The sequence below is a fragment of the Alexandromys fortis genome, unplaced genomic scaffold (assembly GCF_014885135.2).
Source record: "Alexandromys fortis isolate MF-2015 unplaced genomic scaffold, M_Fortis_MF-2015_v1.1 scaffold_1, whole genome shotgun sequence".
NCBI lineage: Eukaryota > Metazoa > Chordata > Mammalia > Rodentia > Cricetidae > Alexandromys > Alexandromys fortis.
In genome coordinates this window covers 36080201-36092133 of record NW_026067927.1, presented here as the reverse complement: position 1 = coordinate 36092133, position 11933 = coordinate 36080201, and positions in this window count along the sequence as shown.

The window sequence follows — 11933 nt, the reverse complement described above, 5'->3', positions numbered from 1 at the left end:
AATGTCTACATAGGTCCTGAGTATTTTCTTTAATTTTGCCAAATACAAATGGACTGTATATTGTAAAAGTAATTGTTACTTGATAACTGTTCTTATTGTATCTAATCTTACTATGTTAAAGTTAAAACCTTTCTTTTTATTTAGACAAAAAGGGGAAATAGGGAATCTTTAACTATGTAAAAAAGTGGGACATTTGTTTATGCCGTGGAATATTACTTTAACTGTGTAAAAGTGGGTTACATTTGTTTCCTTGCCTACCTAAGGCACCTGATTGGTCTAATAAAAAGCTGAATGGCCAGTAGCTAGGCAGGAGAGGGCTAGGCATGACTGGTGGGCAGAGAGAATAAGGAGGAAAAGCTAGACTCAAGAGAGAAAAGAAGGAGGAAAGAACAAGGGAGAAAGAGAAGGTCATGTCTGGGGCCAGAAGCCAAGCAGCTGCTAGCCAGCCAGACATGCAGACAGCAGGAAAATAAGATACACAAAAGTAAAGAAAGGTAAAAAGTCCTGAGGCAAAATGTCAATGAAGAGAAACAGGTTATTAGAGTTAGCAAGAAATGAGCATATGTTCAAGCATTCATAACTAATATTAGGTCTCTGTGTCATGATTTGGGAGCTGGTTGGAGGGTAAAAGCAATCTTGGTCAAGGTGTGGTCCCTTCTGTCACTGACCCCCACATAGTTCCAGTACCTTCTTCTGCAGGTGGTGTGATGGGATGTGTGATGCATCTCTTTGTGGAAGACAAGCTTCTTTCCTCGGTACCACCAGACTTCAGACTCTCTGTGTTTTTCTCTGCCAACATGAACTCCCTGGGGGCTTTCCAGTTTCTTGGGGTTCATTGATTCAAACTGAGGAACACAAGTGTCTCTTTAGAGTATTTTTCTTCCTGCCAGGCAAGCCTGGTTACAAGGAGACAATAATTGTAAAGACACCATTTACCTTCAAGATAAACAGCTCCGTCTCTGATTCCTAGCACAGAGGCTGCCATCTGGCAGGCATTCCGCACATTACGGGAAGAACGTGTGCCTGCGAGTTTGGAATGACAAACCTGTCCCTTCCTTTCAGAGAGATGCTTTCCTGTTTCCTCGCAGGGAAATCCCACAGCTTTCCAGAAATGGGTGTTTAGACGCTAGAAACTGATACATCACATTGAGAGAAAACAAACAAATCAGATGTGTTTTTATCTCTCGGGCAGCTGTTAGTGGAATAGACATCTGGCTTGGCCTGAGCCTCCGCTCATTAAAGCCAGAGTGAAGGACTCCCCCACCCCCACCCAAGAATGTTGCCTTTTTCATATTTACATAATGATGCCCACGCAGCTGCCCTTGACCTTATCAGGAAGCAGAAACCCAGCTGCACTGGCAGATCTTAGTCTGCTTCCTGCCCCAGGGACTCGGCCCCTGGGAACAAAGCTGAAAAGAGCCAGGCATCCCCTCCAACACAGGCCTTGCTGCTGTCCCAGCAAATGTGTTTCCCCAACCCTGGCTGTGGTTCCCAGGCTTCCTGCAACTCTTAGTGGGTTTCCTGAAACTGTGGGGAATGTCTGATCCAATGGAGCTGAGCAGGGACCCCCAAAGTTGTTTTCTAACAAGTCCCTAGGGCAGTGGTTCTCAACCTTCCTGATGCTGTAACCTTTTAACACAGTTCCTCATGTTGTAGTGACCCCCAACCATAAAATTATTTTGTTACTATGTCATAATTGTAATTGTGCTACTTTTATGAATTGTAATGTAAATGTCTGACGTGCAGGATATCTGATATGAGACCTCCAAAGGGGTCACGACCCACACGTTGAGAGCCACTGTCCTAGGGGATGCTCTTAGTCTCATGACTAGACTTGAGAATGCCCAATTGTTCTACGGCAGACATTCTGAACCTGCTGAGACTTTGGCCTTGACTGTGGCTCCTGGGATCAATGGCATCAATATCATCATTGAATGGGAGAGGTATATTGTGTGAGATGCAACAGTCTCTGGCTCCATCCCAAAGTGATGGCATCAGAATCCTCGTTTTCATAACTTTTAAGAGACATTGAGCTGGAGAGTTTTAAATATACTGAGCTGGGTGTCATGTCATGAGAAAGTAGAATCTGGTGAGGTAGCTTTAGGGGCAGGGACCTGGTGTGGGAGGTCCTTCTGCGTATGTGTTGCTTTGATTGGTTAATGAATAAAGAAGCTGCCTTGGCCTGTGATAGGGCAGAGTAGAGCTGGGCGGCACTAAATTGGATGCTGAAAGAAAGAAGGTGGAGTCAGAGATGCCATGGAGCCAACAGAGGGGAAAGACACGAGCTGCTAGCTGGAACCTTGCCATTGTGGTAAAATATAAAATAATGGAAATGGGTTAATTCTAGATATAAGAGCTAGCTATCAATACACTTAAGTGATTGGCCAATACGCTTAAGTGATTTAAATAATATAATTTTTGTGTGATTATTTGGGGAGTCTGGGTGGCTGGGAAATGAACAAGCAGCCTCCGCCTACAGGGACCTCCATTCTTACACTTGGTCAGAAGCCAGGGAAGTATTGGGGACTCTGGTTCCTTGTTATATTCCTTCTTCTACACAGGTGACTGGAAGCTGAGCATGAAGGTTTGACTGAAACTTCTGTCTGTGGACCTGGAATGGAAGAGGTATATAGACTCCCAGATGTAGTCAGACTTTCTTTGGACCACCAGCTCCCAAATAATAACACAGAGAGTTCTTATTAAATATGAAAGGTATTGAAAGCATGGCCTTAGCTTAGGCTTGTTCCTAACTAGCTCTTATAACTTAAACGAACCCATTTCCATTAATCTACATTCTGCCGTGTGGCTTGTTACCGCTCCTCCATACTGTGCTTCCTATTTCCTCCACATCTCACTGACATATTCCTGTCTCTCTGGTTCCTTTTCAGAGTTCCTATATCTGCACAGTCTTACCCTCTCCTGCCTAGCTATTAACCATTCAGCTCTTCATTAACCCAATCAGAAGGTGCCTTGGCAGAGACACATTTTCACAATTTAAAAAAAGATTACCCCACAATACCCAGAGGTTGGGCCAACTGGACTGACTGGGTCCCCCTGTAGGGTAAAAGGGCATACCCTCACCCTGAAACCAGAGTCAGTAAAATAAATAAATAAATAAATAAATAAATAAATAAATAAATAAATAAATAAAAAATACCCTGGCCCTGAAACCATAGGCAAAAACCACAATCTACCCCTGACCAACTCAGTACAAAAGAACAACCAATGCCTGAGCAGGAAAACCAATCAATCTATGAGAATGAAATCCAGCCCATCTCTGAGCTTGTCCAAGTTCAGAGACTGAAATCTGACCAATTCCCACCCTGAAAATCTTCACTCTGGAAAAACTCTGCCCTAAGAAGCCTTATATAAACCCTGTGTCTGTTCAGTTGGGAGCTCCCTTTTCCACCCTGGCAGAGGCAGTCACTCTCCTGGATTCCTCCCTCCCAATAAATCTCTTGAATGAGTTTTGGGTGAAGGCCTTCTTATGCAGGAGTGGACCAGGCCAGAGAAGTAACAAGTAACAACTTTGCCAGAGCAAAAGACTGCTATATTTCTATGGGGTTTCCCCCTTAGCAGAGAAGAAACACTTTCTCCAGAGCAGAGAAGCTAAGGACATCTCTGCCGGAAATCCCCTCAACAGAGTGGAGCAGAGCCGAGTTGTAGTTCTCTCTCTCTCTCTCTCTCTCTCTCTCTCTCTCTCTCTCTCTCTCTCTCTCTCTCTCTCTCTCTCTCTGTCTCTGTCTCTCTCTGTCTCTCTCTCTGTCTCTCTCTTTCTCTCTCTCTGTCTGTCTCTGTCTCTCTCTCTCTCTCTCGAGCAGGATTGCTATGTTCCTGCTGGGAAACCACCAGAATACATAGCAAAAAACACGAATGGGGTAGATTGTGTTTTTTGCCTATAGGTATAGCCTGACTTCAGGATACCTTTCCCTTCAGAGCTGTAATGCTCACCTCCCTCACCCCATGCCTCAGGCTACACAATCCTTATTAACTCCAGACACCTGCCCTCAGCAGCAACCCATCTTTGGCGCACACTCGTACTCTCCAGCTGCGACACTCACCTCTGACTACAATACACCTTCTGCAAAGCTCACTGCTCTCAGTGCCTTTCTGTTACTATGAAAAACACCGTGGCTAAAAACAACTTGAAGAGGAAAGGAGTTATTTCAGCCTACACTTGTAGGTTACGGTCAGTCACCGAGGGAAATAGGGTCAGAAACCCAAGGCAATAACCTAGAGACAGGGACCGAAGCAGAGCACACGGAGGAACCCTGTTATGGCTTGCTCTCCCGTGGTTCACACTCACCTAGCTTTCCTATACAGCCCGGAGTACCTGTAACTAGGGATGGTACCACCCACTGTGGGCTGGGCTCTCTCATATCAATTGTTAGCTAAGACAACGTCTCAAAGATACGGCCACGTGCAAACTCATTGAGGGAACTCTTTTTTTTTTTTTAAATATTTATTTATTTATTTATGATGTATACAATATTCTCTCTGTGTGTATGCCTGCAGGCCAGAAGAGGGTATCCAGACCTCATTACAGATGGTTGTGAGCCACCATGTGGTTGCTGGGAATTGAACTCAAGACCTTTGGAAGAGCAGGCAATGCTCTTAACCGCTGAGCCATCTCTCCAGCCCGAGGGAACTCTTCAATTGAGAGTTCCTCTTCCAAGGTGGCTCTAGGTTGTGTCAACTCGACAGTAAAAGCTGAAGAGCACATTGATCCTCTGTGAAATTCATTCTTCAACTTAACGAGATAGCGGACCCAGCAGCGCCTGAGTTACTGCTTAGCTGAGGCAGGAAAGCTTTAGTTTCGTTTTAGGATCTCCTCATCCTTTCCCCCACTTCTCTCCCTGTCTCAGTGGTACATGCCTATAATTCCAGAACTTAGGCAATGGAGGCAAGAGGATCAAGAGGAGTTCAAGGCCAGCTTGGCCTAGCTACAGGAAACACAGACTCTGGTTCTATTGTTGTTTGTTTTCATTTTTTCCTTTTGTTGTTTGTTTGCTTGCTTGCTTTAATTCCTAGGCTTCTTCATACAAATGAGACAGGAGCATAATCTGACAAGATGGAGTCTAGAAATCCGTACTTGTAACAAGGCCCCCACGGCTGCAGGATAGAAAGTCATTGCTCTTCACGGTAAAGCCACCAGGGGAGGGTTGTACTAGTTGCCTCACAGAATGCCTGCTCCTCATCTCACGCTCTGTAAAGTGGAAATTCTCCAAGAGGGGGCTGGTTGGAGTCTCTACTTAAGGTCTGTCTCTCAGACAGGGGGCATGGCATCAACAGAGCTCTTACTGGATGCTCAGAGAGTGAAGACTTCCTGCCAAGGGTCATTGGCCTTGGTGGTAGAATCTAGTTCCTTGTGGCTTTAGATCAGAGGGGTCAGTGTCCTCGATGGCTGTTAGCTGGGGACTGCTCACTCCCACTCCAGGCTGCCTGTGTCTCTTCTATCCGTATTCAAACCAGCAACTTTTCTTGGAGTTCTTTGCAGACTTCAGTCTGATGTTCCACTCTGCCACCAACTACAACTAGTGCAAACATCCATCTTGAGTGGGCTGTGATATCCATCCAGCCAGATGATCCCCCTGATGCCATCAGGGGAGCATCACTAACATCCAAAACCACCAGAGTTGCCTTGGAGTTCTTCCTACTCTGATAGGTTTTCTTTTTATTTTGAAGTTGTAACTGAGCACAGTATTGGAAGATGACAGTTGGGGACACAGCCTGGTGGTAGAGTCTTATTTGTTGTGCACAACCTTGGGTTTTATTTCTATCGTGGGGTGCAATATGTTTTGGATGGACACATTTCCCTCAAAACAGAAATTGAGAAGGAGATCTACATGACTGCCAGTGGTAGAATGATAAATATTAAATATTTTCACTTTTTCTTTCTGCGTCCTACATTTTCTAGCATTTTTTACAAGAAAGTATAAATTTGGGGGAGAAAAGAGAAAAAAAACCAACTTATCTTCAAAAAGAAAGAGCTCTAATGAGATCTAAGTCTATAAGATGCTATTAAAAAAGGTATGAAATTAACACCAATTTAAGTGGTGTGCTATAGATGTGCACACAGCTATGCAGATCAAAGGGACAAAGAGACAGACTGCTGAGAGGTAAGACGGCAGAGGACAAGAAGTCGGAGATGACTTTGTGGTACAAGGAAAACAGTTTTCATGGATGAAATCAGCTGGGACTGTGCCTCCCCTGGCAAAAGAATCAAACTCAGAGGGAAGACGAGTTTTAACTCCCTAAAGCAAACAGTGGGCAATTATTTTATGTATTTTCATAACTGACAGTTTCCTCCCCTCCATATGGTATCTATGAATGTGTGTGCACACATTCGTGTTTGAATATGGCACATGACCATGCGTGGAGGTTGGAGAACAGTTTCAGGGGTTGGTTCTCGCCTTCTGTCTTGTCGGAGACAGGGCTTTTGTGGTTTTCTTTGTCTGTTTGTTTCCTTCTGTGTATGCCAGGTTAACTAGCATGCAGGCTTTTGCTGTCTTCACACTCTGTGTGCACATAGGAGATCAGGTGTTACAGACATCTGTGTCTCAGCGTTAATGTGGGTTCTGGGGGGTTCAAACTCAGGTCCTGGTGATTGGATAGCAAATGCTTTGACCACTGAGCTTCTGTAAAAAAACATGGTCCATTTCAGTATGAGGGGCATTTAGAGCTCAGCAATGAATGACAGATGAGCAGAAGGCATGGGCTCCTGTCTTCCTTAGTTAGCGGCTCATCTCACGTTTGCTTGCCAGGACACTCTTTAGTTATCTTAGGGCTGGAAAGTTACAGACCATCAGCTCCATGACTCAGCTCTTGTTTCAGACTAGGGGAGCTAGCGCCAGGGGGGTGGAGAATTTGGGGTGGGGAATAGGAGTGGGGGACTGTAGACAGAAGTTTCTGTCCCACCTGATCCCACAGCCATACAGTCCCAAAGAAACACCGATGCTTATATTAATTATAAACTGACTGGCCTATTGCTCAGGTTTATTACTAACTAGCTCTTATGACTTAAATTAATCCATAATTCTTGTGACTTGATACCTTTTCTCAGTGAGGCATTCTCATCTTGCTTCCTCTGCATCTGGCTGGTGACTGAATATCTCTGCCTTTCCTCTTCCCAGAATTCTCCTAGTCTGGTCACCCTGCCTATACTTCCTGCCTGGCTACAGCATTTCATTAAACCAAAATGAGTGACGAATCTTTACAGTGTACAAAAGCATCATCCCACAGCAAGGGACTGTGCTAGACCAGAAGGAAGGACCACAGCCTCCTGAAGAGCTCAGTCAACGAAAAGTTTGAGGGGCAGGAAAATGCAATTAGGAATATATAAAAACCTCACTTTTGCATCGAGTCATGGTAATGATTGTTTTTGCCTCTTGTGCAGGCTGATGTCTGGCTTCTGTAGAAATGAAGGCACCCTGTCTCACTTCCACTACGCTGAGTCTCCAGCACTCTTTTTTTTTTTTTTGTTTTTTCGACACAGGGTTTCTCTGTGGCTTTGGAGCCTGTCCTGGAACTAGCCTAGCTCTTGTAGAACTCACAGAGATCAGCCTGCCTCTGCATCCTGGGATTAAAGACAGATGAGTGCCACCACCGCCCAGCTCCAGCACTCTTATTGTGAAGTGAGGATCATTGTTTTTCGGGCCACTCTCACAGCACCCAAAGTATTTTTCTGAAGTTAAACATTTAGTTTAGGGGCTGGAGAGATGGCTCAGAGGTTAAGAGCATTGCCTGCTCTTCCAAAGGCCCCGAGTTCAATTCCCAGCAACCACATGGTGGCTCACAACCATCTGTAACGGGGTCTGGTGCCCTCTTCTGGCCTGCAGCATACACACAGGCAGAATATTGTATACATAATAAATAAATAAATATAAAAAAACCATTTAGTTTAGGAAGGCAACAAATGGGATTTTACTTTAAGTCATTCACTGATATAAACTCTGTGATCTCCACGACAAGCAGTTGGCTATTGATAAATGTACTCACTGGTGGGAGAATTTTCTTGCGGTTTAATAGATAAGCCACTTATAGCATAACCTCACATCCCTTAATGGCCCAGAATGCCCCACTGGTGTGTGTTCTCCATAGGTGGAAGAGTCCTGGGTGTTCAGTCAAGGTCTTCCATGCCATCAGCACCTGCAGGGTCCTTCAAGTTCCCTTACTACGACGGATGCACCATGAACTCTGAGGATGAAGGCTCTTTCTCTTTCCTGCTGCCAGCAAAGACGTTGGCTTGTGACTGTGTTCGTGCATGCCTGCTGTGCACAGCTGCCCAGTAGAAGGTGCTCTCCACTTGACAAGCACATGATCTGCAGAATTTAGGCCAATAGAAACTGCATTTAAACCGAGAATGGTGGCCCATGACTGTAATCTCAGCACCAAGGGGTATCTACCCAGCATTCTGTGTCTGTCCTTCCCCACCCGGGGGAAGTAGCTGTGCTCCGCTCAGCTTGCTGGAAACAGCAGGGTTTGTTCTCATGCTGTGTCCCGAGGATCCCTGAAAACTCAAGGGCGCTGCTTCCTTGAACTTCAGTTATTGACACATGGCTCTCAAGAAGCTGTCGGGACCGCAGGCGCCAAAGACTGAGAGGAAGGAGGAGTTTTCCCATCTGTTCATGCAAAAACCTCATTTCTGCCCAAACGAGGGCATTTAATCAGAAGTCCTTCTCTGCTACTTCCAAATCTCAGAACTTCCTGGAAATTAAAACGGGGTGCGCGGGGGTGGGGGTTGTTGGCGAGGATGGCGGGCAGGGAGGATTCTGGGAATGTGTAAGAGCCACCTACCTTCTCCAAAGGGTTGGAAAGTCAAATGACTCCAGGCCCCAGCAGTGTGGGTGTGAAGAGTGTACAGGAGTGGGCCGACTAACAATCGGTGGTTTCTCTGAGAAGGGTGTCATGGAGTCCCACCTTCAGCTAACCTTCCACCTCTCATACGGGACAGTACCTCTCCAGAGCATGCGCAGCTGGAGGTGGGGGGCGGCGCTGAATCCCAGGCGAGGGTCTGTGAATTCTCTCAGCCTCTACTAGGGAGTGTTAATAGACTCATTATTATAGACCCAGGGTCGGTTTTGTTTTCTTTGTTTCTACTCCATGGTGGTCATGGGCTGCAGTGCAGTTGTTCCTGGCTGGCGTTCTGTCTCAGACCTTTTAGGCGCTAGTGTGCTGTGGGTGTGAGAGCAGAGTGTGGGTGTGGGGAGGATTTGGGGTGTGTGGGGTTGGTGTAGGGGATTCCAGGGCCCTGTCTTGTGAGTGTCTTTCCATACTTGCCAGGCGTGAACGATCTGAATGGCCCCGTTTGACTTCTGTGGGTGGGGCACTGGGCCCACCCTTCATTCCAGAGCCGACTTTCCTGGCTTCGGAAACAGATCTGAGCACAATGTTCCATGCAGCTCTTCAGAAGCCCAGTGTTGAATGGCGGTTCCTTCACAGAGGTGTATCCCTCTGTCTTTCGCAGCACTGGCGCGCTGCTGGGGCCCCGCGACTGTGGCTGCTCCCCCACCCAAGTCCCTCGGTGGTATGGTAGCAAAGAGGTGCAGCAGAGATTCAGCCTGCTGGGGAAGGGTGATCTCAGGACGGTTGGGTCTCCTTTGCCTGTGCCTCACTTGCTCAGGACTGACTGGACCATGCTTCTCTTGGCTCCCTGAAGACAGCAGCAAGAGGCAGAACCCCTTCTCTTTCAACCTCTGTCTCCTCCCCGGACTGAAAGGCTCAGGAGCCTGGACTCAAGTGAAGCCTGGGCAACTTCTATCCTATTTGGGCTGCTCTTGGCCTTGGATGTACAAAATCTCAGGAACCAGCTAGAAGCAGATTCCTCAGCCTTGGGAGGCCAGCCTCCAGGTGGCAGCACACGTTTAAAGCTGAGCCTGAGCTTTAGAGAAACCAGCACGTGGGTGGAGGGCAGAAAGGACTCAAGTTAAGATCCCCACAGAGGGCTCTGAGCACCTAGGGCTGTAGCCACAGGAAGACTGTGAAGAGAGAGTTTAGGGAAGAGTGGAATCCTTACTGGAAGGGTTGAGGCAAGGATGTGGAAAAGGGAGAAAAGGTGGGGAAGGATTTAAACCCTGGTTGGCATTTGGCATTTTTTAGGAATCCTGTGGGAGGTGTTATTTTAAATACCTCTTCAAGATTTCTTTTATTATTCTATGTGTATAAGTGTTTCTGCCTGCATGTATGGATGTGCACCATATGTGTTCCTGGTGCCCATGGAGGTCAGAAGACAGCAGAAGAGCCCCAGGGAATGAGAGTAACGGGTGGTTGAGAGCCACTGTGTAAGCACTGGAAACCTCCTGGGTCTTCTATAAGGGCAGCCAGTGCTCTAGACTGCTGAGCCATCTCCCCAGCGCAGAGTTCTATTTACAATGTAATGGGTTTTAAGAGTTAGGATAGCCATCCCTTTGGGTTCCACTGGAATCGTGGATATCGTGTGTACTCAAAGTCCACAGCTGCAGGACACCCAGCAAGAGCAAGGTCACGACAGTCCCAGGCCAGGGGACTGCCCAGGAGGCCAGATGAGCAGGCCAGAGCTACGGGGAAGCAATGGGACTGGCAAGACCCAGGGCTGTGTCTCACCTCTCCGCAGACTGTCTCCCCGAGCCCTAAATTTTACAGTCAGTCACCCCAGCCCCTCTCAGTACCCCCCACTTCCGGTTGTTCCAGGCCATCCATTCCTCCCACCCCCACTTCCTCAGGTTCCTTCGTCATCTGTCACAGAGCTAAGGGGCTGTGTTTCCGTGTTCCCTCATGTCATCGTCAGGGTCATTAGCTGAGTGACTGTTCTCTTTTCCACCTATAGGGAAGCTTCATGGTGACAAAGCTGTACCTGTTACCCAGGACCTAAGGTGGATGCTTGTGACTCTCGAAAGCTATCTGTGCACATGAGGAATGAGTCACCTAATTGTGTGCATGTGTGTGGGGTTATGTACACGTAGGCACAGGTGCCCACAGAGGACAGCCCAAGAGGGTCCTGGACTCTCTGGAGCTGGAGTTACGGGTGTTTGTGAGGTGTAGGACATGGGTGCTGGGGACCCAACTTGGGTTCTCCTACCACTGAGCCTTCTGCCCATCCCCCTGGACAGTCAATTTTAATAGACTGGTACAATATCTTTATTCAGATTCAAAAGTATGTAAGAGAAAGGCCTTCCTGCCTCATCGATCAGTCTAGTCCCAGAAGTGACTGGTGTTATGCTTTAGCTACGTGTGCGTGCATGTGTGTGCATGCACACCTGTGCGTGCACAAAGTATGAACAGGGCTGTCCCATTCTCCAGGGGAGCAGGCTGCCTTCAGGAAAGACCCACGCTATGGATGCAAGGATCTTGAGCCTCCCAGAAGGTATAACAATAAGGACATGACGCTGTGTGGTACTCTATAGACCATGTCTTACCTTACTCTCACACCCACAAATATCTAACCCAGGAAGCAGGTCACCACTCTGATACACAGAAGGCCCTGGAAGCTAAAGCACTCTCCCAATCACACAGTGCTGACCCCAGAGTACCAAGCACATCTGGATGGCACAGGCTGAGGGAGCAGGAAAGAGATCTGAACAAGGGTTGGCTCAGAAGGCGGAGCCTGGGAAATGTGGGCTAGCTCTCTTGTCAGATACTGGTCTCTGAGCCAGGAGATGGGCTCCAGCATCAGTCTGGCTATTGTTGTTGTTACCAATATTCTCCCTGTCCCAAGTACCCATCTGAACCCTTGAATGATAGGTCTGTGTTGGCAAGACCAAGTCGTCAAAAGTCCAAAACAAAGGCAGCTCATCCCCGAAAGGAAAAGGTTTCAGAGAAATACAGGGCACAGTGCTGGGTGATATGAAAACTGAGGTCTTAGGAGTAGGCAGAAACAAGAGCAGCCCAGGCTTAGCTTACACCTGCACAAGCTGCCTGGGCATCCAAGGGCCAATTGCTGGAACTGTACCAATTAA